The sequence below is a fragment of the Perognathus longimembris genome, chromosome 15, assembly GCF_023159225.1.
Source record: "Perognathus longimembris pacificus isolate PPM17 chromosome 15, ASM2315922v1, whole genome shotgun sequence".
Classification (NCBI taxonomy): domain Eukaryota; kingdom Metazoa; phylum Chordata; class Mammalia; order Rodentia; family Heteromyidae; genus Perognathus; species Perognathus longimembris.
In genome coordinates, this window is record NC_063175.1 from 40,278,714 (window position 1) to 40,306,071 (window position 27,358).

At 46.0% G+C, this 27,358-nt stretch overlaps 1 protein-coding gene and 1 pseudogene across 2 annotated transcripts in view; one reads left to right on the forward strand and one right to left on the reverse strand.

The window, feature by feature from the left end:
- Zbtb7c (zinc finger and BTB domain containing 7C) overlaps positions 1–5,323 on the reverse strand; it is a 280,865-nt gene extending 275,542 nt beyond the window's left edge. For both annotated transcript variants that reach the window (XM_048363509.1, XM_048363510.1), the window contains exon 1: positions 5,060–5,323. The gene's annotated coding sequence lies outside the window, so the exon portion shown is untranslated. The remainder of the gene's footprint in view (positions 1–5,059) is intronic.
- Positions 5,324–9,061: 3,738 nt separating this feature from the next.
- Positions 9,062–9,807, forward strand: LOC125364080 (annotated as a pseudogene).
- The last annotated feature ends 17,551 nt before the right edge of the window (positions 9,808–27,358 follow it).

Here is a 27,358-nt window from a genome sequence, read left to right on the forward strand (position 1 = left end):
CTCATAACAGAGTACGTGAAAGAACCCCCTCTACCTAAGCCAGCCTTGACAATGGTCTTCCTGGGTTGCGCCTCTTGCGTGCCACCTTCCCTTCCTGCCTCACATCAGAATGTGCATGAATAAACTTTATTTCTGCCTGTAAGCCAAAGAGATCCAGAGGGCAGGCCCCTGGCTGATTCATCTTCACACATCCAACAGCACTAAGCAGCATAGCCGCTCACCAACTGTTTGCTTTAGCATTGCCATGTGTCAGGAGATGAGGACATGATGAAGAATAATACGGACATGGTCCCTGCCCTCCTGCAGCTTATACCCTAGTGGGAAAGACAGACATTAAACAAGAGAACCTATCACCCGCCACAATGGAATAAATGCCAATCTATGTGGAATGATCCCACAGAATGTCTTAGACTGTTCCTATTCCAAGGGTTTAGGATCCAAGGGCTTCCCAGAGACAGGATGTGCACTTATGCTCAGGCACTGCCCCCAGTACACAGGGAGGTGCATTTTACCCCAGAAACACCCCAGGGCAGGACTTATAAACCTATTAAAGGACACATGGTTGGCTTTTCTGAATAGTGACAATGATTTTTTTTAATGCAGGAGATGCTGCAACTGGCAAATTTCACTGGGTTTCCTCCAACTCCAGCATTGGATGCTGTAAAAACATAATAAATAAAAATATAGTGCAGAATAATGTTCTAGTTGAAACCTAAAGCCAGCTGGAGAAGATTGGAGCCAACGGCATTCTTGACTAAAGGAATGGCCAAGCCAAAAAACATTAGACACTCTGGGTGTTTGAGAAACAAGAGGGAACAGGAAGGGTGGAACATGGGGAGTGGGAAGATCAGAGGGCAAGAGCCAGGGCAGGTTATGTAAGGGAGTGGTCTGGCCTCCCTTCCTGAAGGAACCTCACTCCACTAGCTGGCTGTGCAGACAGCACAAAAGGACCTCATCCCCAATGGCTGCATACACTATGGCTGCTCTTAGTATTCCTAGTGGTATGGGGTAGCCAATCAGCTTGGTCCCAGGACTGTGCATCACAATGCCTGGGGACACCCCCATCCTTCTCTCCTCCCTCTGCTACCACATCCTTGCCCTCCTGACACCCTCTCCATAGTGACATGGAACACTGCTATTCCCCCACCCAGGCCACCCTTGCCTGAGCTGCCCAGACCCAATTTCTCTCCTCTTCAGCCAGAAACTCCTACGTAAGGATTCTCCTCTTGGTGAAACCTGCCTTGAGCCCCTGAAATGGTTCTTACAGAAAAAATCAAGTCATCAAGGGGTAATGCAGAAAGATGAACTCAATGGTTCATTCCACCAACTGGCAGAAAACTAGTGTAGCCTCAGCTATGAGGTGGTAACCGGTAGCAGAAGTATTTACTTCAAGACAGACTTTGGTGTTTGCTTCATGAGTGGGTGGGCACAGGCCATCAGGAACTGGTCTGGGGTAGAGCCGGAAGAGGAGTGTGTGCCTCAAACCCACTCCACTTCCTCCTCCATTCTGCACAGAAATGGCCCAGCATGGAGTCCCAGGGAACCATGGCCAATTTATCCCTTGCAGGATCTCCTGTATAAAAATCATTGCTGTTATTATTCAGAAAGCCAACCTTGTGTCCTTTAGTAGGTTCATGAGCGCTTCCCTGGGATGTTTCTGGGGTGCAGTGCACCTCCCTGAGCAATAAGGGCAGTGCTGGCTCTGGAATGGCCTTGGAGCCTAAATCCCTAGAGCAGGGATATTCCAAGGCATCCTGCGGGATCTGCCCACACAGATCGGTGTTCACCCTAATGTGGTTTTTTTCTTGTTTGTTTTGATTCCCAGGGGACACAGTCATCCTAGGGAGAAGTCAATGCTGTAGATGGTTCCAGACCCTTGAGTTTCTTCTTCCCAGGAGGGGAGGAGGGGTTATAAATAGCCTATACTCCTTCAGCCCTACACAAGCATAGATCCCACCCCACCCCCACCCCACCCCCAACCACAGCCAGCTGGTCTTTCTTCACCCAAGTTCCCACAGCCTGCTACTAAGAGGGAGGACAACTGCCCATCCTGGGCGGGGCCAACAAGCAAGCTGTCCTGATGATCTACTGCCAATGAACTGGAACTATTAACTGTCACCCCCTGTCCTACAGTCCTCTGTAACTGCAGTGCTGGGAAGCCAGGGCTCTAGAAACATTTTAGGGACTCTTTTACACCCAGATCCACACAACAGGTGCAAGTCATGTGTTCAGAAGGTACTAAGGCCCTGGAAGAAGTTACAGGGGGATCACACCTCCCATTATTCTGCCTCAGATTCTCCATCTGTAAGATGAACAAGTAACTGAATTATCTAGTCTATGGGACACAGGTGAGAGTAGGTTGTCAAGGAAGTGAAACACATTGTATAACACCATTATCAGTAGGGCACCAACTCTTGGTTTCTTCTTCAAGTCCCTCCGAGCAGAAGAACCATCCTCGCTGGTTCTGCATTAGCTTTGAATTCTTGATACTGAATGTCCATGAAAGCAATGAAATTTACAAAATGTTCTCTCTTACAAGTCATTTCTGACTAATACAGATTGACCCACACCACACCCAGTCTCATTTTGACTTAATAAGGTTCTGCCAGGCTGAACATAACATCAGTCAAAGGTTAAACCTTACCCTAGAGTATTTATTTATGCTGGGGAGTATAATATTTTGGTTTAAGAGAAAAAAATGTATCTTCATTATTGTATACCCCTGTCCCCTGGCATACACCCTGATAAGAAGAGTGGCTAAAATCCATGTGGCCAACACGCATCTCTTTTTAATTAAGACACTTTGTTTGCTCAATAAAATACAGAGTAAAAAAAAAACATTTACTGAAAACCCACTCATTGGTGCTTAATAGCTGTGTCAAATACTCATAACAACATTTATTCTAGCACCCCCCAGATAATTGCTCATCTCTCTCATTTGGTATCCACAACAGCACAGCATTTGTGTCCAAGTGTAATTGATCCAAAATTGGGCTTCCTTTCAAAAATATCTGTAAAACCTAATTACCAGGAAAACAGTTCTGGCATCCTATGCGAAGTGGGTGCTTCAGTGAGACAAGCAGCAAACTCATCTTGACTAATCAAGCCACATTATATTACCAAAGGAGTCTGAGGAATTTGGGGGTGATGAGGGAGCAGGAAAAAGTTAGGGGAGTGCCAGACTGGCCCCTGCAGTGACATTCCTGGTTTTGCTAAGCCAAGAGCAAGGGACAGGAAATATGTCATGTTTGCTAACTAGTGTGTATTTAGAAAGTACCAGATAATAAGCCCATAATAGGTGTGGGGTCTGGAGTGGCATTTCTGATAAGGCCTTGCCCACAGAACTTTATCCACCCTAGCCTGGGAGAGTGATGTCATTTCTAATCTCCCTGGACTCTTAACACTGTACCAGGTCACTTCCTTTGGCCTGGCATGGCTCATCTGTAAAATGAGTGCTCCTGTTTCTTTCACCCTCACCTCAAATTCTGTGTCCTTCCTTAAAGCAAAGAAGCATCCTTTATGCTCCTGTACTTGTGGAGACTAGGGGACAGAGTGTGGGAGCAAGACCAAGGAGACAGAAGGACTGAGTGTGTTTCCAACTCTCACGCAGTTTTGTACCTACTTGCAACACAGGGTATCAGACCAGCTCTGGGAATAATGATTTCTTTCAGGCCCGGACAGACCTACCCGGGTGATTCTACCTCACTGCCCTGGATTCCTCAACCCTGTGAATGAGGAATGGGGCCAAGCCACCAGACCTCAGGACCTCTCTACCAAAGCTGGAGATAGCATTTCTCCCTCTTTTATGAGATCTTCTCGCCCCCACCCTTTTCCTATCTCCGTAGCTCCAGCTCTAGCTTGTGCTGGTACCGCGGGGCTCCATGGAAAGACAGAGCACGACTCTGCCCCAGCCTCCTCCATCCCCAGCGATCCCCACTAAGGCTTGGGCAGGAGCCACCACAGCTATGCAGATTTCTAAGGTAACAGGAGTCTTCAGTTCCTCCTAGCATTTCTCCGTGAGAAGCCAAGAGCAGCCAGAATAACAAAGCAGCACCGCGGCCCAGAGACAATTCGCTTTCAAGCCAGCGAGAGGTGAGCAAAGACGCGCGCGCTTCGTGCGGTTCCCATGCACGTCGCTAGGAAGAGAGCCCCGGCTGCCCGGTGCGGGCTGCAGGGATCAGACCAGGCTGCGCTTAACTTTCCCAAGGAATGAGGAATCGTATGCGTGCGCCCTTGTCTCCCAACTTCCCACTTTGACCACAGCGACGATCTGAGATCCCAATTTGAGCGCCATCTCTCCCCGGGACCGCCACGCAGCCCTCAGGCTTCATTGTGTGTGGCGGAATCTCAGCTGTTCCAGATCCTTCCCCCACCCCACCCCACCCCACCCCACCCCGATCTTTAAGGGAAAGCCAATGTGGTGTTCGAAGTGCGGGTGCCCAAGTTCCAGAAGACGTAATACACACACACATGCAACACATCCCGCAACACATCCCTCCAAGATGCTCTTGCAGCTTTCCGGCAAAAGTGCGGCAAAACTTTTGGCAGACACCACCTGTGGCTGCCAAGAGGCCCGCCCTGCCCGGGCCGGGGTGCGCCGCCGAGCCCGGGACCGCACGCGCCCGCAGAAGTTCCCCTCCAGCCCGGCGCGCCCCTTCCCTCTGGGCCGCGGTGCCAGCCAGGAGGCGCGGCGCCCGCTCGCTGGCTAGCTCTGGGCTGACTCTCCCTCCCTCCCTTCCTCCTTCTCTTCTCTCCCGCCCCCTCCAGTGGCATGGCTGCCGCACGGAGCCCCTGAATAGCCACCGCAGCCCCCCGCCCGCTGCCCAGCAAGCGGAGCGCCCTCCTGCCCCTGCCGGCGCCCCGGAGCGCGCGGACCGCCCGCCTCCTAGCAACGGTCCCTGGCGATCGCTTTGGGGCGCTGCTGATGCGCAGACACCCTTTCGGCGCCCCGCGACCTCCCGCTCGCCTCAGCAGCCAAGGTGCGGAAGAGACACCCCCCGCCCCCGCCCTGACCACCAGCCCCATCCACCCCCTAAGCCTGGAGCGAGAGGCTGCTCACCTCGGCCCGACTCCGGCAGCGCGCGCCTCCCGCGGCTCGGCGCCTGGCCGCGGTGCTCGCGTCCTCCCCGGCCGCGGCCGTCCGTCGGTCGGTGCGCTCGGGAGCAGCGCCGGCCGCGCGGCTGTCAGAGTCTCGTGGAGGGGCTGCGCCGGCCGCGGGTGTGGAGCCGAGCGGCGGCGGCGGGCGCGCGGGCAGCTCCTCCCTCGCGGGGCTGCGCCTCCGCCCTCCTCGCGCCCCGCCTCCCGCGCCGCGGCTGTCAGCCCCGCGCCCCGCGCCCGGCACCCGCGCCGCCGGCTCGGGGGGCGCACGGGGCTAAAGGGCCCGGATGTGTGCGGTCGCCTCGCGGTGGCTCGCGCCCGCCGGCTCCGCTGCGCCCCCTCCCCGCCCAGCCGCACGTGCACTTGCTGCGCCCCAGCCTCCGCCCGGCTCCGCTCATTTCTATTTTGACCGTAACTGTGGCGAGTGGGTGGCGCTGCGGGGAAGCCGGGGAGGCCGCGGGCGGGAGTCGGGTCCCCAGCGCGGGGGCGGAGTGGGGGGCCGGCCAGAGCCACCAGCCGCTCGGGGCTCCGCTTCTCTTTTCTTTCCTTTTTTTTTTTTTTTCCTCTTTGCCTCCTCCAGGATTTAAAGGGACAGCCCCGGCCGAGGCGAGGGGCCCGGCGGCCGCGGTTTCTCCGGTCTCCAGACGCCCTCTGCGGCCGGGCCAGACCCGCACGCATTTCCGAGTGTAAGCTCGGCACACACCGCCCGGTGAGCGCCAGCGTCGGGGCTAGGCTTAATTGTCCCGTGCACGGGTATTTTTACCGAGTTGGATTGGGGAGGAGGGGAGGGAGGAATCAAAGTACTAAGTACCTGCTTCCCCTCCCTAAGTGACGAGCGGTTGGGTGGGGGAGCAAGGAATTGAGGACGAGAAGTTTCCCCGATGCCTTCCGAATTTGCGAGCCAATAACAAGTCCAGCCCACTAAAAAAAGAAAAAAAAAATCTTACTCGCAGCATCCCAAGGTGCCCAGATCCGACCTAGAAAGCCCACCCTGGAGACCTCTTAGGAACGGGGTCCCACACCTCTGGTTGGCCGCGAGGAGCGGGGTTGGGGGGGGAGGCATTACTTTGCCAACCAGGTGCCAGCGGCTTGGCCTGGACCGCTCCGGGGACTGCTTGTCAGGCCCCACGCCTGAGCTAAGCAGCTAAGGGGCGTGTCTAGAGAGAGTGTGGCCCCGCCCCAATCTCTTAGCCACTTCCCCCGGGCGTACTGTAGGGCCTGAGGATCACTACTTTTTTTTTTCTTTGCATCTGGCTTCTTTAATTAATTTTCCTTCATTTTCATTGTTTTTTTTTTTAGTTTTTATTGTCAAACTGATGTACAGAGAGGTTACATTTTCATACTTTAGGCTTTGGGTACATTTCTTGTACTGTTTGCTACCTCCTCCCTCATTCCCCCCTCCCCTCTCCCCCTTTCCCTTCCCCCCACCATGAGTTGTGCAGTTCATTTACACCAAACAGTTTTGCAAGTATTGCTTTTGTAGTCGTTTGTCTTTTTTTACCCTGTGTCTCTCGATTTTGGTATTCCCTTTCAGTTTCCTAGTTCTAATACCAGTATACACATTTTCCAATGTACTCAGATAAGATACAGAGAAAGTGCAGGTACAACCACAGGAAGGGGATAGGATCATCAATAATAGAAGCTACGGTTTCACATAGCACGTTGAAAGTAGTTACAACAGTGATATAATAGTCATTTCCATAACATGGAGTTCATTTCACTTAGCATTATTTTATGTGTTCATAAGGGCATAGCTATTGAGCTCTTGTGATCTTCTGCTGTGACTTGCCTAAACCTGTGCTAATTATTCCCTATGAGGGAAACCATAGAGTCCATGTTTCTTTGGGTCTGGCTTACTTCACTTAGTATAATTTTTTCCAAGTCCTTCCATTTCCTTACAAATAGGGCAATGTCATTCTTTCTGATAGAGGCATAAAATTCCATTGTGTATATGTACCACATTTTGCTGATCCATTCATCTACTGAGGGGCATCTGGGTTGGTTCCATATTCTAGCTATGACAAATTGTGCTGCGATGAACATTGTTGTGCTGGTGGCTTTAGTGTGTTCTTGTTTGTGGCCTTTTGGGTAGATGCCCAAAAGTGGGGCTGCTGGGTCATAGGGGAGCCCTATGTTTAGCCTTCTGATGAATCTCCATACGGCTTGCCAGAGTGGCTGAACCAGTTTACATTCCCACCAACAATGAAGTAGGGTTTCCTTTTGGCCACATCCCCTCCAACATTTGTTATTGTTAGTTTTCTTGATATAGGACATTCTTACTGGGGTGAGATGGAATCTCAATGGCACTACTTGTAGTGCCAGCCAGTGATGGACATTTGGGAGGGCCCATCACAGAGCAGAGAAGGACCTAGGAGGGTCGTGTGAAAAGTCACAGGCTAGTCCTCGCTGGGGCTGACTTTTGGCCACCCTAAGGCTAGGGTGCCCTTGACCAGGCTTTAAACCTAATAACTCACCCCTCCCTCCTTCATCCCTTAGCTGCTTCCAAACTCCTTGAGGGCTGGCTGAGGAGAGGTGAGACAGAGGGGGAGGCCTCCTTGCCCAACCTTACACTCACCAAAAAAAGGAATCATTACGGTGACTGGGTAGTAGCGTCTGTTGATGCTGAAAATACACGATGACATCCTTTATGGAACTCACGCAAATAATGTGTGTGCCTTTTGCTTGGTACTTTGGGACCTTTGTGGCAGTGTTGAGGCTTGAACTCAACGCCTCACACTCTTGCTTGGCTTTTTCTCCCAAGGTTGGAGCCACACCTCCACTTTGTTTTTTGTTGGTTAATTGGAGGTAAGGGTCTCACGGACCTTTATGCCTGAGCTGACCTACAGTTGTGATCCTCACATCTCAGCCCTCTGAGTAGCTAGTATTGCAGGCATGAGCCACCTGCACCTGGCTCTTGGGAGTGTTTTAAATCCTTTCATTCAATGGCACAGTAAATGTGCATTGCAGTGCTCCATGTCAGGAGTAGACAAGACTAGAGAAGATGTGCTTGATAGAGGCAGGAAGGCACAGGAGAGAGGGACCTGGTCACACAGGGTTTGTGTACAGCTACATGGAGATTGAAGTGCCAAAGAGGAGCTGGCCCTTCTGGCTAAGTAAATGTCACTCATTCCAGTTTGGTCTGTTGTGGAAACTACGATATTTTCAGTCAGGATGTCAGTTTTCCAAGTTGCTAGAGTTTCCACAGTGACAAAGTTATATTCCTTGCTTTAAGTAGCCCTGGAAGCCGTTACACTCCAACATGCTAGGTTGTGTCTCCCTGCTAAATTTGGTTGTGTGCTTGGCTTTTTCATTAAAGGGTCTTCAGCAATGCGGAGTACTGCTGAGCCAGCTGAATGGCTGAGCTTCGGAGCTGTAAATCTGGCTGTGTCCATGCCAAACGTTGGGGTACATTTAGGGAGTACCTGGAGGATCTGCCGTGGAATGCCAAGAATGTAATTCTGGGTAGGAGGGAAGCTACAGCCCAGGAAAAGTGTCTTGTTTGGGAAAAGTGGACGTGGGCACTAAGTTAGCCATAACTCTGAATTGAAAACGTTCTCTTCCCTTCTCTGGCTCCAACTGGATGCCTTGTAGTTGTAAGTCACTGACAGCTTCAAGGCTTCTATCATGTTCTGGACGATAAGCACAGAGTACTAAATCTAAAAGCCACAGGGGGAACCTTCCATAAAGGTAAGAGCATTCAAGAGGAGAATAATCTGTGATGGTGGGTATTAGAGTATTTTTCAAGAAAGCGGTTATACACCCTGTTTATGGGTTTTGCTCAAATGTATTTTTCCCCACACCACCTCGAGCCCTTTACCCAGCTTGTTAAATTGAATGCCAAACTCATGCTTAACATCTAATAGGTCTGCTTTAAAAGTTAAGTAAGTTGAATAAGCAAAAACTTGTCGAATTTGAGTCGCCTAGAGGCCGTGGAGTCAGTGACGACCAAGATGCAGCAGGGCCCATGGTGGCTACCAAGGAAAGTCATGAGGATCATGTTACCTGCACCGAGAATGCAGACGAGTCCAACCATGACCCCCAGTTTGAGCCAATAGTTTCTCTTCCTGAATAAGAAATTCAAACGCTGGAGGAACATGAAGAGGAACGTTTGTCAATGCAGGCCAAGCTATTTCGATTTGCTTCAGAGAATGACCTCCCAGAATAGAAGGAGCGAGGCACTGGTGATGTCAAGCTCCCGAAGCACAAGGAGAAAGGGGCCATCCGCCTCCTCAAGAGGAGGGACAAGACCCTGAAGATATGCGCCAACCAATACATCACACCAGTGATGGAGCCCAAACCGAATGCTGGCAGTGACGGGGCCTGGGTCTGGAACACTCATGCTGACCGAGCTGCCCGCCATCCGCTTCCTAAATGCCGAGAATGCACAAAAATTCAAAACAAAGTTTGAAGAGATTGAAGAGGGAGAAAAGAAACCAGGAAAAAAAAAATGGTAATACTGAAAAAGTGGCTGAAAAGCTGGCAGCTCTTTCTGTGAAGGAGGCCAGAAACAAGGCAGAAGAGAAATCGGAGAAGCAATGAGTTAATATTTCTTCCCTCCCTTCTTTTCTTTTTCTTTCTCTTTAAAAAAAAAAAAATTGCCCTGCCCTTCCTTTTCAGTTTGTTTTTAAACTCTGTTTTGTCTTTACAAAGGACTTTATATAAAGAACTGAATTCCAACATTCAAGGATTTTGGTAAGTTTTTACCCTACTGAAGATGACTCCTGAAAATCCATTCCCCAGTCGTGAAAATGTACTTTTCCATAGTGGAAACACTTATTTGTAGTCATCAACATAATGAATAAAAATTGCCTTTAAAAACTGGAAGAAAAACTTGTGGAATTTACTTTATGTTGCAACCATGTATGAAAGAGGACTCACAAGCAGTGAGATATCACAGCAGTGGCAATGACAAGGTCCAACAGCTCCAGGCTGGCAGAGGCAGCCCTGGGTCCTGAATTAGTAAAGTCAGAAGTTCAGGAGCATCTTGTCCTGCAATGATGCCCCTAGAGGAGAAAGACGGAGGCAACTTTAAGAAAACAGCAAAAGATAACCAAGGAAGCTCATGTCGACATTACTTAGATACTGAGTAAGGCACAAACTATATTGAGAGGTATTTTCTGAATAACATGGACCTTAACTCAGTCTTTTGAAGTTACACCCCCCTCTCCTGTCTTTCTCCCTCTCTCTCCTCTTGATCTCCCCTTGCTTATTTCTTGAGTGGAGAGGAACTGATGGAACTTGAATGCAGGGCCCAGGGGCTATCCTTTAGCTTTTTTCATTCAAGGCTGGCATTCTACCACTTGAGCCACAGCTTCACTTATGGCTCTTTGGTTGTTAATTGGAGATAAAAGTCTCATAGACTTTCCTGGGCTGGCTTCAAATCACAATCCTCAGATCTCAGCCTCCAGAGTAGCTAGCTAGGATTACAAGTGGGAACCACTGGCATCTGGCTTCTTATTTATGTTTAAATTTTCATTTTGAAATAATTTCAGATTTACACAAATGTTATAAAGAATCTCGATATACTTCCATTCAGATTTCTCAAGTGCTAACATTTTCCCACATTTACTTTGTTCCACTGTTTCCTTATGCATACATATTATTTCTTCCTAAATCTTTGAGAGAAAGCCACTGATATGGTGGTCCTTTATGTTTCAAAGAGCAAAGACATTCTGTAGCACAGTAATCAAAATCAGAACAGAACCATCTACAAAAATGCAATTATTTAAGCAGATTTCATCAATTGCCTCACTAGTGGAAAAAAAGAAATAAATTCTAGTTGAGATCTAAGTTGGGATTTTATATTGCATTCAGTTGTCCTAGTTCATGAATATTTTGCTTTAGTAAACAAACATTACCACCTTGGTTTGTTATTTTAATGGCCATACACTAACAATGAGTGCCCTTGAGCAAATCTTTGAGCCATCCACTTGATTCTTGTCTAAGTTGTCACCCTGGGGTCCTCTCACCCTTGGGCCTGCCTAATCCAGATATAGCAAAAATCCAAGTCTATTTAGTGAGAATCCACCCACCCTTGATATCTATCACTTCAATAGCTTATCAGATTCCTCATCCTCGCCTTCCACACATGACTACTCCAGTCTATCTTTAGCAAGAATCCTGTTAGGTCAGTTTAGCAAGAAGCCACCTACCCCTGAGTGCCTTGTAGTAATTTTCCATCTTCTCAACCAACTCCCCCCTCATTTGGCTCCTTGGCTGTAATTCCCCACTTGTTCTAGCCAAGATCCATCCTTCTCCCCATTGTAATATCCCCATGGTCTTGAAAAAATGTTTTATTTAACAAGTATCAGAAGAATTTTTCTTTAAAAGGGCCAAAGAAAATACATTTAAAAAACTAAGACCATATGTAAACACCCATGGTTATAATCAGTATTAACTGTTAAGTTCTCAATGAACATGTGTGATTCAAGTCTAAGTTTACTGTCTCACAAGGGATGGTTTCCCCTAGAAAAACTTGTGGATCCAGACATCCCACTTTTCCAGTGTTCACTATAACTCAGGCTACTCCCATGATCCACCACTCCCCTCAGTCCCTCACCCAGACTCTGGTTACCAACTCCCTAGAGAAGATGCTGTGTCCTCTGAAGCCCCCTGAAGAAGCTGGTGTGGGAAGACCATTCCACTGTACACTCTTGTTCTTCTGTCTGCCATACCAGGGCCTACAGAAACTGTAGGTGATGTGTAATAAAGGGCTGGAATAACTCAAGGTAATTAGAATGCAAGACTGGACAACATGAAGCTGTGCATGGGATCTGATTTCCTTCATAGTCTATAAGGAAGACTAATTAGGGCTTGAGTCTTTCATAGTGGGTCTCTTGATGCTACACCTCTGCTTCTCACCTGGCTTGTGAGCTCTCAGAAATTAGTCTTGACTTGCATGTGCTTTGTCTACTCTTTGGTGTGACTTTCCACAGGAGAACCAACACCTAACATCAAGGAAGGACTTTTCTAATACTCTCCTCCCCTGCCTTCATACATTTCCCATAACCTCAGCCCATCAACCACCTAAAATAATACCTTGAAGTAGCTGATTAGTCTCAAAAAGGCTGTTCAGTGGTGACCACCAACATCTCAAGTGAGGTCTGCAGATAAGCTCAGCCCTTCAACATCTCCCAGCATTCTGAGCTGGAATTGCAGGTGAGACTATGTATTTGTCTTACTATTTAGTAAGGTATTGATGAACCAATTGTGCACACATGTACTTTCCACCACACCCCTCTAAGAACAGTTCTCACAGAAGACTCAGTCTAAATCTATGAGGGACAGAGCAGTTATAAATTGCTTTCAAATTTTGGAAACTACCATTTGATTAGCTCCATTCCTTCACCTTTCCCCAATTTGTACCATCTTGTTGCCCCACCCTCCCCATTAAGCCTGTGGCAGGAGAATCATCCATGTGGCAAGTCAGAGTTGTGCAATTAGGAGGATATGATATACTTGCAATGAAAAGCCTTCACCTTGCATGGGCAGAGGTATCTGCATATTTATTTATGTCAATACCATCCACTGGTGATAAAGATGCTTCAGAATATCCAGACATCATCCTTTTGGTTCAAGTCCAGAGATCTTTTTTTTTCACTCACTATTGTCAAATTCATCATCCTTTGTTAATTTCATATCTCTTCCTGTTGGTCTCAATGCCAGGGCATTGACCTGTTGAGAAATTAGATCCCTTCTTACCTCTACAGTACCCAAATGCCATTTGATGCCATATCATCCAGCCCTGAGTCCTGGCTACCACGATCTTTCAAAGGTAGTTGTTGTGCTTGTTAAAGAAGACCTCAAAAGAAAGTTGTTTTTTTCTGGCATATTTAGGAAATGGTGAGCAATCATCCTGTTTCCAGTCACATTAAATTTAACATTTGTAATTACATTTTGTAAACATAAACCAGCACATATTCCAACCAAGTCTTTCACATAATCACAATCACTGCATTCTGTACTATAATTTTTCTTAGTGTTGATCAATCCTTGTGTTCTAGATTAATAATTGTCCCCTCCAAATTCATATCTGCCTGGAGTTTGTACATGTTACCTTATTTACAAATAATTTGTCTTCATAGGTGTCAAGTTAAGATAAACTCATATTGGATTAGGATGAGCCCTAAAACCTAAATTCTCACACCTGTAAACCCTAGCTAGCTTCCTTGGGAGTTGGAGACTGAGAGGATTGTAGTTTGAGACCAACTCAGATAAAACTCCATAAGAGCTCATCGCAAAACTCGGGCATGGCAGCTCTTACCTGTAATTCCTACACTGTGGCAGGCCATATAAGTGATGCAGCTGTAGTCAAGGGACACCAGAGATGACCAACACCACCAGAAGCTGGGAGAGGAATCACAGAGCTGATGGAGCCACCCAAAGGCAGAAGCCCTGTTGGTAACCTTTCTTTCAAACTTCTGGTCTCCAGAACTGGGACACAATAAATCTCTGTGGAGACCCCAAGTTCCCTGTTATGATTGTTAGTAAAACCCAGCAAACCAATGACTTCCCACAGACTATAGTCTGTACAGACTTTTATGGGCAAAGAACTAGGTGGCGGAGGCGGGGGGATGGGTGGGGAGGAGTGCGGAGGAATGAATATTTTTTGGTTCAACATAGTACTCCTTAAAAGGCATTTTATCAACACCTCAATAGAAGGCAGGGGGGACATTGATGAGAAAGACTTACAGACATTATAGACCTGGAAATCTCAAAAAAAAATCATAGGAAATAGCTGCTGCCATCTCGGCCAGATGGCATGGCCAGTAACCTAGAATTTACTAAAGGAATGAAGTGACAGCCAAGCATTGGCACATATTATTTCTGAACTTCTTGTTTTAGGCCATGTTCAAAAATTATTAATGAAGCTGACATTTTTCATAAGTTCCTTGATCATTGATGTTTCTCTTTTTTTGTAATTGTTTGTGATCTTTGCCCATTTTTTAAATTAGTTGTTCCTCTCCTTTCTTATTTTAAGACTTCCTCACACAGTGAGGATATGAGCCTTTTGTCACATGTGTTGCAAATATTTACCAGGTTCCCATCATTACCATTCTCTGGGTGTTTCTAATATTGCAAATTATACAAAAATAGCCATCTCTGAAAATTCTGGTAATACATAGGATATCAGGGTTGTTGTTTTTTTTTTAATTAAATTCTCAGCTGGGAACAGTGGCCTGCACCTGTAATCCCAGCTCCCAGAGACTTGCATACAGAATGAAAAGAGAGGAACTCAGTGACCTCAGCTGAGCAGTTGCTAGGAAGACACAAATCATTCGTAGCATGGATACAGTTGCTCTGGACTGTTCTTTACAGCTCTTCTTCATCTGTTTTCTCAGGATGATGCTTGAAATGTTGGGCAACTGAGAGTCTATGCACCAGTGAATTGCTCAGGAGTGGCAGGAGAGCTGGATCCTTCCTGCAGCACTGAAGGACATGTAAGTGACCAGGCTGTATACAAAAGTGAGCTCATCTACTTATGGTCCTGAGGTAGTAGTGGCAGGGTAGGTGGCACATGCACTCTGCTTTCTCTCTGGAGGTGATGATGGGTACCAGCACTCCATGGGTGGTTTTCTCCTCCCAAATAAACAGTCATATGACACAATGTCTGAAAGCTCAGAATAGTTCCTGTCTCCTTTGGCCTGGTGCCCTGCCTGCTGCAACCCTGGAGCCATTAGAGTTTCCCAGCCCCTCGCTCCCTCCACCTCTGTCTCCAGCACTGAGACCCATGAAGCACCATGAGCTCACTGTGCCTGGCCTGCTTGGCATCAGCCACATGAAGAGCTGGGCCTTCTCCTGCCAAAGAAAACCCAACAGAGGGCCAATTCCTTGGACTTCCTCTATTACACTGGCTCAGCTACGTTGTCCACCGGGAGGCCCTGTCTCTCCCAGGAGTTTATTACTCCCAGAGGGGCCCAGATCGGAAGGACTCTAAATAGATTCCACCATCATTAAGAAGGAAGCTATATTTCCCAGGGACCATAACCTCTTTTCCAAGCTTCTAATTAACCAACAACAGTATAGGTAGTGAAAGCAGACTAGGAAGGTCCTGACCTTCCAAAATCTACTCATCCTTTGGGTTCTATTGCTTAGTCAACTGTGCTATGACTCTTTACCTGGACTGTGCAAAAAAAAAAAAAAAACCCAAAACCTATTAACCATCTTCTTCTCTATATCTATAGCAAACTTGTGCGGTGCTAATGTGGCCCCTATTGCCTGGAAAGTACACACGTTCTGCCTTTTGAGCATGTCCTGTTTGATAGCAATTTCCTGGTAGTCATCTTGAGAGAATGCAAAGACCACAGTGAGCACAGCAGGCAGACTTCCATCATTAGTGAAGAAAGACCAATGAAGAGTGTCCTAGCCACAACCATAAGCTGGATCTATCACCTAAGACTCCATTGACTGCTCCCAGTCACCTTTGAGTAATTCAGGATCAGAACTCCATTTGCTCCTCACTGTAAGAGAAACAGAGCTTTGCCCTTAGTAGTGTGTAAAAAATATTTTGTTGAATGAATTATTGGTTAAAAGACAGCATAAATCCTTTCCATAGATCAAGAAGCAGATGCAGTCTGGCCATAAACAAGTGATAAGTATGCAGTGGTAATGCTCACTCTAGCCAACTCTGCCTAAGCCCTTTGAATACAGAGACCACTCCTCTTCTGGTTAGTCATGGCCTTTCCTGCAATCTTACTTTGATGACATCTTTAACAAAATCTTTTTTTTAAGATAGTGTCTCACTACGTAACCCAATCTGGCCTCTAGCTCTCAAACTTCCTGCCTGCCTCCGCTCATAGGTACTGGGATAACAAGCATGTGCAACCATATTTGGCAGGCAACGTCTTTCTATAACTTTATGTGTGTCTTCAAATTAATAACTCGTGGTTAGGGATATGGATCCTACCTTAACTCACACTATGCCTAGCATATTGGCATTTGTTGGCATTCTTGGCATTGATTTCTGGTTACATGAATGAACATAGTCATCTGCTGACTTCCAGTTGTCACTTGTTCTTCTATTTTTAAAATTATCCTTTGTTTGGATTTAATATCTGGTTTGGCATATTATAGAACTGTGTCTGATTTCCTCTTGTCAAGTAGTGATCATGTTAATTGAATTCATAAATATTAATTGAACTATGGACTATTAAGTTGAGATGTGCCACATCACTTAAAGCACTTCAACACAAGGACGCTGAGACCCTAATCATTGAAAAATTGTTGTCACCTCTCTCCACTAACATATTTATTCACTTGTTCAGCACTAATTTTTAGAGTGAAATACTTAATAAAAACCAATTATGACAGATCATTTTAGGGGAAAACACAGAAAGAAAACCATACTCCTTGATGTTCTGATATCTAGTTTATGTGAGCTCTTAGACAAAACCAGCCACTAATGCAGACAGAATGAGTACAACCACCCACTAAACTTCATGGAACTTCAAATCTTTCTCTATGCACAAACAACCCTTCCATTTTTTTACCAAGAATCACCAATTACCATGGTGGTGCAACTCAGTGGCGAGTGCTTGCCTAGCATGTGTGGGGCTTTAGATTTCATCCCCAACATAGCAAAAAGATTAATTAATTAAAAACCACCAATAATCTAATATATATCTTAGCCAAGTCTCACCCATGATACAGAAACAAGGGAACAGACACTGCCCAGGTCCTCTAAGCACTTACCTCTGCAATTAACCTAAAGCTGTTAACGGTTTCATGGGCTGTTGAGGCTATAGCAACCTCTCATTCCCATGGAGTCCATAAACGTAGATTTTTCTAGAAAGTTAAAAACTTAGCACTCTAGACATCTGATCTTAAAAATGTCATTGTATGTATTAGAAAGGAAACATTCTATGCTGTATGACTGACTCATGTTTTGAAGCAGAAGGGAAAGCACCTCACCCCTGGCTCACAGTGAATGAATGGGAGGCAAGAACAGTATTGAAGACTCCAAAGGGCTAAGTCCCCATCCGGGCTCTCGCTTCTCTACTGAAGTCCCTGGAGTAGCGGCAGTGAGGGAGAAGTGGGTTATGGAACATGGATGTCAGTACAACAAAGAAAGATAGATACAAAGAAGTGAAGAGCTTGCTTCCAGGGTGAGACCTGAGAGGACCCTGTGCTGAACATCTCAACTGATGACCATTACCAATTTCAGAAAAAAGAGACAGAAATGTGTCAGGAGTGCTGGTAATGGTGATGGTGATTAAGGTTCAAGGTGCAGCTGTAGACTGGACCCAGGAGCACCCAGAAGCTTGCCTGCTCCACTCCCCATCAGTAGTGACAGCAGTTCCAACAGTGTTCAACAATTCACATAAATGAAATGTCCTAGGCTTCGAGACATGCTTATTAACAGTAATGGAATGTTTCATAAGATCATTGAGTATCAACCCTAACTGGTCTGAATTTGCAGTCTGAATTTCCATGTTTGTTTCAGGTAAATCACCTGTGGTTTCACAAGAAGTGATCCAGCCCCTGGAAAAGCCTTCTTGTTGTCACATACTCTGGACATCAGCTCTCTTGGATAAACCAGGGTCCTGCCTCAAGTCCACTCACTGCCACTCAAAGTACTATATTTGTGACAAATTTTTGAACTGAGCACCTGTGGGGGCCCAGGGCCTCTGGGAAATGGAGGAAGGAATCTGAATATCTGGAGGTCCCCATGGTCCCATGATTCTTTGTGTGACCTTAGGCCATTCTACACCTGGAAAATGGAGAACTTTTATCCTCCTGTTCACAGTGTTGGAGGTAAACGTGAGAGTTTTGTCTGGATATGAGGGCTATGACAAGTCAGGAGGCAACAGAGGCAGGAGAAATACTTCCTTTCATTACTTCCTTTCCTCCTGTCCCCCTAACCCCACTTCAACCCCCACTATGTTCATATCTTCTCCCTTAAAACCTTTTCCATCACTATCCACTCGTCCTTCAGAATATTCCATACTCCTCTGTTCCCCGCCATTGTCATGATGGCTTTTTCCATGGGAACATGTAACACAGAGAGTTTCTGGTCTCACAAGATTAACTTTGATAGAAAAGATGCTTTTGTCACATCAGTCAATCAAAAGCCCCCCCCCCCCCCATGTAACATATAATGTTAGGATCCTTAGCCCAACTCCTTCCTCCCCATCAGCTCCTTCGGTACCTGAATGGTACCTTGCACACAATGGATAAAGTACTTGCAGAAACAACTTGAGTTTGGAAGAGAAAGGAAAGGAAACCCATAACCCTTATGGGTTTCTATCCTAACACCCTTGACACTCCATTTATAGAGGATGCAGAGAGCATGCGAAAAGGTCACCCATGAAATCAGAGGGCCACCCAGAGGGCAGACTGTGGTGGGGCTGGGGGAAATTACTGGTTTTGTAACTTGCAACATGACATCATGGACACACCCATGGGTGGATGGAAGGGCAGGGCAAGGGGACAAGTCCATGTGAATGGAATCACTAGTCCTTCCAGATGGCTGTCAAGCTGGGGCTGCCCCTGGGCGAAGCCATGCAGTAGGAGAGTGTTTTCATTGCCATCACTTTCTCCATGTCATCATGCTCTCCATCCACAGAGCACCCCACACCATCTCCACCCTCCTCTGGTACTGTGTCCTCTGACATGTCCACTCCCTCTGGGAGCCCACCTGCCTGCTCCTAATGGACCACAAACTTGGTCTCTCTCAGCTCCTCTGCCCCAGAGTCTACCTCATCTCCCACCAACACAGGTGATCCAATCTCTAGCTTTGCAATGGCCATGTGCTGCTGATCTTCCTCTCAGCCCTGCCTCAGTAGCATTGACAAGCTCCTTCCAGATCATAGGGTTCAAACTCCACCTTGAATCATTGCTATCTGAGCCCAGGTCTTCCTTCCAAGAAGAGGAAAGATTCCTGGAAGGTGGGGTTATTATCTGTTCTCCAGTGGATCCTTCACAGAGCCCTGTGGCGTCTGTTACTCAGTACTATGCCTGTGTAAGGCCTTGAGTTCAAACATCAGGATTTCTTTCTTCAAAACAATAGCAGCATCACCAGATTAAAAAAGCTTTCAAAATAAAAGAGAAGAGAGGGAAAAGCTCATAAAATGCTACAAAAAAAATTCTCAGAGATATAAGGGATGAGATAGAGAAAAGAAAAGTTACTATGAAAGGAACATTCAGAGAACAAAAACAGATACCTTAAGGATGAAAAACATTTTAGTAGAAATGAAAAATGTAGAAGTGTATAAAACAAAACTGAGGAAAGACGGACAAGAAAGGGATAGAAAGTAGGAAAGTAGAAGACGAAGGTAAGTCACAATAGGTTAACAATGCGAGTAAAGAGAAAATGATAGAAAGGAGAAAGAGAAAAATAAGGAAGAAGAGGGGGAGGAGAAGAGAAAGGAGGGAAGGAAGGAAGGAGGGAAGGAAGGAAGGAAGAAAGGAAGGAAGGAAGGAAGGAAGGAAGGAAGGAAGGAAGGAAGGAAGGAAGGAAGGGAGAGAGGAAGGGAGGGAAGGACGGAGGGAGGGAGGGAGGGAGGGAGAGGAAGGGAGAGGGAGGGAGGGGAAGGAAAGGGAAAGGGAATGAATAAGGGAAGGAAAATGGAGAGGAGAGAAGGGAATATCTCAAAATCAAAGATTTGAATTTACAGATTTAATGGACCTGCCAACTCCCCAATACAATAAATGATATATTCATATTTAAAGGTTGTACTAGGAAAATAATCCTTACAAATTTACAGAGATCAGAAGGGGCGCTGTGGCTCAAGTGGCAGAATGCTAGCCTTGAGCAAAAAAGAAGCCAGGGACAGTGCTTTGGCCCTGAGTTCACGTCCTAGGACTGGCCAAAAAAAAAAAAAAAATTACAGAGATCAAAAAGTCTTGGACTTCATTGTATATACAGAATTGAGAAATATGAGGGAAGGGGTAGGTCAAAGAGGGGTGAAGATGTTGAAGTGATGACACAGATTAAGTAAGATGCGTTGTACACATAAAGTGCTTTGTTAAATTGTAATAAATAATCTAAACTTAAGCAGGGGAAGGGGTGTATTGGGAGGGGTAGTTGAGAATGTTGAAAGGGGTGACATTGATAAGATGCCCTGTATTCATAAACTGCTTTGACGAATGGCAAATCCTTGAAACAACTACTTAAAAATAATAAAAATGTTCCAAAAATTAAAAAGTCTTGGGCTTTTCAATAACACTATTAGGAGCTTTGATCAGACCATAAACTTTTTTAGGCCATAAACTTTTAACACAAAAATTTTACAATAGTTAAATGATGGTAATAACATTGCCTCTTATCATTCGGTCAAGTATTTTTTAAAAAGTCATAAAGTACCACACAATTAGGAAGTATTTGGTGGCTAATGAGGCCCAGGGATAATTGTGTGAGTCAGTGTTTATAACCTGGTTGATATTTTAAAATGTCACCATCCTGTCACATATGTTCAGTCTGCCAATTTTTGTGCTTATTTAGCATAACTTGCTCCAAAATAGAGAATATTTTTATGCTACAGAGAGAGAGAGAGAAGAGAAATAGTAGAATATTCAAGGCAATTGAAAACCAAAATGTCAAATAATGGCAGGGGGCTGGCTTTATCAGATGCCAATTCTTCGTAAAACAAAACAAAACCTGAAAACTCTGTTGATTAAGCATGACATTGGCACAGAAGAAAGCAATATAGCAAAGGAACCAATAGAGAGTGCAGAGTCACACTGATAAAGGAAAACAACCCTGAGAGGTGGCAGACACTGGAAAATACATTTGGAGAAAATGAGGTCAGAATGATTATTTATCTAAATGGAAACCTTCACACTGTAATATTTTGCTTTTCATGTGAGAAAGCTCAAATAGACAGCAACATGCTAAGATCTGACTTTTTGACTTGAATGGGAGCGAGGCTGCAATGACCTAAATGCTCATTTCCCCCTCCATGCTGACACACAACTTTTCTTATGTTGAAATCCTAACCTCCACAGTGAAGGTGGTAAAGGCGGGGCCTTTGGGAGTGAGGAGATCATGAGAGCTTATGAATAGGTTTAGTTTCCCAGTATGGAGACTCCAGAGGACTCGTCAATCTTCCCCATTGTATGAGAGTACAGCAAGTTAGCCAAGAATCAGGAAGCAGCCTTCACCAGTCATGAAATCTGTGGCCCCTTGATCTTAGACTTTTCTAACTCTAAAACTGTAAGACATAAATTCCTGTAGTGCTACAGCTAGAGACATGGCTCAATCGATAGAACAGGAGCCAAGAATTGTGAAGCCCTGAGTTCTGCAGTTCATAAGCTCCCTAGTCTACAGTATTTTGTTATAGCAGTTCAAATAGACTAGGACACAGGTAAAAACTGAAAAGCAAATTATGACATTGTGGTGTAATAAAGAATTTCTATTTGGTATCTGTTTCTAGTTCCTGGCACACAGACTCTAAGCCACTTGTACAACACAGGAAGGCTATAACATAATTTTATTCTGACATTTGTTCTTTGACACAGAGTTCCTAAGAACTTTGTAATCTCTTAAGTAATAATAGTATGTAACACAGAGCTCTGAAGTTTCTTGATTGGTGGTAGGAGCATCTTTGTTCAAATGAAGTACATTCAAATGGTACATTCGTGGAAAGCCACAGGATGGGAGCTATTACCAGGAAAACCAACCACATGATCACGGCTTAAAGTTGCAGCCCCTTTATAAAGATGGAGTTGATCACCAACTAATAGCCAGAGTTGAAGCCTCCATAAAACCCCAAAGGGACAAGGCTGAGAAGGCTGAGATAGCGGAAATGCTAGGAGGGTGGCACAGGAGGACATAGAAGCCTTCCCATATCTCTTGTTCTATGTATCTCTTCCATCAGGTGTTCATCTGCATCCTTTGTAATTGACAGTGAGCTGTTTACTTGAGTTCTAGCAAATTAAGAGAACTCAAGGAGTAGGGTTTCTAGCCAGACAATCAGAAGCACAGAGTACAACCTGGAGTTTGTGCTTGATGCCTGAATGGAGGTGAGGACAGACTTGTGGGACTCAGTCCTGAATCTGCAGGATCTGATACCATCTCCAGATAGACAGTGCCAGAATGGGACTGAGCTTTGGGACATCCAGCCAGTGTCCACTGGAGAATGGATCGGTTGTTGGTGGAAGACCCCTGTATACATTGGTGACCCTAGGTAAGCAGAAAGAATAATAAGGGAGAGAAGAAAGCTTGCTCTTCTTTGATCCAACAAGTAAAACTTCAACATGGATACCCTATGGCTGATAGATTGGTGGGGGTGAGGAGAGAAGGGGATCCAGTCAAAAAGGGTAACTGAGACCATTGCTACAGCAGGAGGAGATGATGAAAACAATACAATGGTGATGGTGAGAGGGAGTAGGCCTAGGTGCAGCAGAGCTATAACTAGTTTTTCTGATCAGAGAAAAGAGGAGTCAATGGATTTCCAAGGGTCTGGTCTTGGAGACTAAAAAGATGGGCAATGTTAGTAGTAGCTGTACGTACTGATTGGTTGACAGTAGGCTTTTGATTAAGATTATTTGTGTTGTGCATATGCTTAAACCTGAGGGCACCAGAGAAGGTAGTAGTGGATGTATTCAGTAAGCAGTGACAAATTCAGGTCAAGAAAGAATTGGATGGGGGAGTGGAAGGGGGGCTGGGAATATGGCTTAGTGGTAGAGTGCTCGTCTAGCATGCATGAAGCCCTGGGTTCGATTCCTCAGCACCACATAAACAGAAAAATTCAGAAGTGGCGCTGTGGCTCAAGTGGTAGAGCGCTAGTCTTGAGCAAAAAGAAGCCAGGGACAGGGCTCAGGCCCTGAGTTCAAGCCCCAGGATTGGCAAAAAACAAACAAAAACAAAATGATTGGATCTGGGACCAAATTTGGAGAGTCTTCAGGAGATGGTATTAGCATGGTGTGCCCTCCTTCCCCTACCCCTATCCACCCAGTTTGAGTGTGCTAGTACTGGGGCTTGAATTCAGAACTTGCACTCTCAGCTTGTTCACCTATAGTTAGTGCTCTTCCACGTAAGTCATTCATGTACTTCCAGATTTTTACTGATTAATTGGAGATAAAAGTCTCTTCGATCTGTCTACCTGTTCTAGCTTTGAGCTGTGTTTCACAGATCTCAGTCTCCTGAGTAGCCAAGATTATAGGCATCCGCCACCAGCATTGGCTTCCACTACAGATCTTGGTGGAAGATTATAGCCATTTGTTTTCTCACTAGGCTGTATAATCCTGTGGTGATAGAGGCTATGTCTTGTCTCTGTTGCATTCTTTTTTTTTTTTTTTTGTATATGTGGGCTGGTATTGGGGCTTGAACTCAGGGCCTCGAGTCTTCTTTGGCTTTTTTTTCGATCTAAGCTAGTGCAGTAACACTTGAGTCACACCTCCACTTCCAGATTTTTGCTGGTTAATTGCCTGGGCTGATTTTGGATTGCAGTCCTCAGATCCCAGCCTTCTGAGTAGCTAGGATTCCAGATGTGAGCCACCAGTGCCCGGCTTTCTGCTGTAATCTTGATGTTCAGAAGATACTATATTCTTGACAGATGTCCTAGAAAAGCAAAGATGACCAAGAGCAGAATGAAGAGTAGTGTCAAAACTTAAGAGATAGAAAAGTAGAGGGAGGAAGAAATTAGCACCACTGGAAGCCAAAAGCTTCCAGTGTGACATTCTGAGTATCAAGGGCTCCAGAAAGCTGGAGCTCACAGGAGAAAGGTGGCTAGGAATGAGTAGGAGGCACTTCCATTCCTCATGGCTCTCAGTTCCCAGATCCAGCCCCCACCAGAACGTCCCTGACCTTAGCTTTTTATGGAATTCAATAAATTCCCTTGTCTTGCACTTGTTTGAGTGGGTTTCTGTCTTTCCTCCCTACCCAGCTCCAACTAAAACTGTCTCTGAACTACATCTATTATTTAGATAATAACTTTAAGGAGAATCAAATATCCTTGGGCTCATGAAATTCTTTCCCTTAGCTGGAGATTGTCAGTGACCCTCTGCTCGTTAAAAAATATAATCGTCACTTGCACTTGAAACACCCTCATTTAGAATTTTGGAACTAAAAGGCACCTTAGAATCTCCTAGGGAGGTGTGCAATGGATTGCCTACAGCCATATGCTATTTAGTGGCCTGGAGAGGACTCTGGATAGCTCCCAACCTTGCTACAACTGTCCCCTGTTCCTACACCCTGAGGCTCAGGGAAACCAATGCCAATTACTCTACTTGTTCTCTGTCACATCCAGCTATCAAAAGAAATGCTCCCAAACTTTCACTGGCTTCCCTGTAGTCACCCCCTCCTGCCCCTGCCCCTGCCCAATATGGAAAGTAGTTTAAACCAACTAAAACCTGCCCAGATTGGCTTGTGATGACCGCTTTCACAAAGCCAAAGACCATTCAGGATTCCTTTTGTTGAAAGCCTGTTCCTCCTGTGCATTTTGAAAGTCACATCCAGTGCCAACAGTTTCTCAGTGAATGACTGGTATGACAACGTGTGTGCTGGGCCTTTGGACTTCTCTGTAGGGCCTAGCTCCCAGCCCTCCCAGACTGTTACAGGATGTCCGGCCTGGTCAGCTTCCTCCACCACAGCAGAGAACGCCAATTGAAACACAGCCTCCTGCCAGCACTCTGGGACCATGCTCAGATCCAGGCCCTGGGACAAAAAAGCAAAAAGCTATGCCAAGTTTGCCAAAGCCTGGCTCCCCTGGGGCTGTCATCCTGGAAGGGTTCTGGCTGCCTCTTTGGAAAGGGGGCATCAATCTTCTGAGGGGCCCTGACAGCAGCACATCCCTGGAAGCTGCAGTCCTGCTCTGGCTGTGGGCTCTCCTGGCTCTCTCCAGCAGGCTGGGCAGGGCTGTTTACAGCATCTGGAAAAGTAGTCACTGGTTTGGTTGTGGTCTTCTGCAGCTGAGCCGGCTCCAAGTGCCACGTCTCCAAGTGTCACATCTGCTGCTGGCTGTTGCAGCCCAGAGACACTCAGAAATGACAAGGATACTTGCCTGATGTTGACCTCTATACATTTCCTCCTCTTCCTCCTCCTTTTCCACTGCATCTCCTCTTCCTGCTCTTCTTTCCTTTTTTTTCTGTGTGTGTGTGTGTGTGTGTGTGCATGCATGCGTGTGCACATGCACATGTGCTAGTACCAAGGCTTGAACTCAGGGTTTGGGTGTTGTCCCTTGGCTTTTTCACTCAGGGCTGGTACCCTGCCACAGCTCCACTTCCATTTTTTGGTGGTTAATTGGACATAGGACTCTCATAGTCTTTCGGGCCTGAGCTGGCTTTGAACCATGATCCTCAGATCTCGGCCTTCTGAGTAGCTAGGATTATAGGCTAGCTCCATTTCTTAGAACACAAAAATATTTTAATGCTGTCCTTCTCTGAAGTTCCTCTTCCCACAATCTTTGTGGTGGTGTTGTCTTTTTTGTTTCGTTTTGACCTCAAAATCAAGATTTTTCTGCCTCCGCTTCCTGAGTCCTGGAATCACAGGTGTGTGCTCCCATGCCTGGCTCTTAAAGTATTGTCAGTGGTGATGCTTAACAGACAGATAAGAACACTGTATGCTGAAGAAATCTGTCCTGAAAAACTATTTTGCTAGTCTTACACCTAATGACCTGACTTGCTATGCTAGGCCTCCACAGGCCTCTGGGAAAGAGCAAGAAAAAAAATTCTCCTCTTCTTTTTGCTTGTGGGAAAACGAAAGCTAAGGGAGGCTACAAACTAAAGTGTAGGGAAAGCGATGGAAAACAACTTAAACTGAAAGCACTCACCTTCCCACCTGCCCCATATCTAAGAACTGTTTGTGCTGCAGAACTTGCTGAATCGTGTCCCCTCCCTTTCCCCTGAGACAGAGAGCCTGAGACCAAGGCCACGTCTGGCATTGATGTCCCGACGGATGCAGATGCCATTGAAACCTTGAAACCCCCCACTCAAGATAAGATTGCTCTCCCACCCTGCTTCCATCTTACCCTGCTTCCATCTGCCCTGCCTGAATTCACATTTTCTGCCTACTAAAAAGAGACCCTAGTTGTAAAGAAGGAGTGCATTTCTTCCTCAGCCCAGCTGAAGGAGACTTGGTTGCCCTTCCCAGGTTTTCAGCCCAAATAAAACCGGTTGGACTATTGAGTTCACCATTTTCCTGCTCTTACAGTCTTCTTTCCATAGTGCCAACCAACCAACTACACAAAAACCAATCCATGTCTGAAACGGCTGTTGGCAAAGAAGTATGGCTTTCTCTTCAAGTCTCTGGGATTCACCTCTAGTTATGTGAAGGAATGCCAGAGCTTCAGTCCTGGTAAAAGGTGGCACTTGGAGGTATGGCTCTTAGAGCTCACTCCCAGAATGGATTCCCTGGGAGAGCCCCTGGTCAGCTGCCCTCAGGCTGACTCACCCACAAGGAGTTGCCCAAGGAAATTCCCAGAAGCTTCCCACCTGGAAGCTTCCATCTGTGCCCAGATCTACTGCTCCACAACCACTAGAACAGCAACAGAAATCTCTTCCCACCCTCATGGGTTACCCATGGTAAATGCCACAAGGGAGACTTGGAATCAGGGCCATGCCAGCAGGCCCCATCTGTGACCTTAGCAAATTATTTTCCATGCTCTGAACCTCCGTGCTGGTGTCTGTAAAGCAAAGGAATGGGACTAGCAGACATGTGGGGTTTCTAATACAGTCTACAATAGCAGATGGTTGTATGGGTCTGATTTTATTTGGCTGATTATCTTGCCTATGTGTCTTGGCCCCTCCGTGGCCATTTTACCTAGGGAAACAATCATCGTTATTTATATAAATACCCTCAAGTGGACAGTGACTGTTGGGCCAATGTGTGGTCTGTGGCTTATATATGTCAGTAAAACTGTCCTTAAAATGTTGAGGGAAAATGGAGTGATCTGAAAACTTCAGCAGTATAGCCTAATATTAGGACTTGGGTAGATTTACAAACACCATTGGCTCCTCAACAAGGCTGTCTCTCCCATCAGTATACCTAGTGGATGATGAGCAGCCCTGAGGGCTCTCCTAGCCCTGCCATTACCTTCTTTCCTAGAGTGCATCAGGGAGGAGCCTGGGAGCCTGCCCACTAGCTCCTGCAGCTACCATTTTGTTTTCTAAAACAATTGTCAGCTGGCTTCCCTATGAAAAGCTGGAGAGACAGTACAGTATTTTAGGCAGGCCCAGCAGTGGGGTACTACTTAACCTTGCCACTATATGCAATAATCAGATAAAGACATTACATAAATGAATTACATAAATGAATGAACATGGCTGTGTTTCAATAAAGTTCCCAATACTTGCAAAAAACATAATGGACCAGATATGGGCC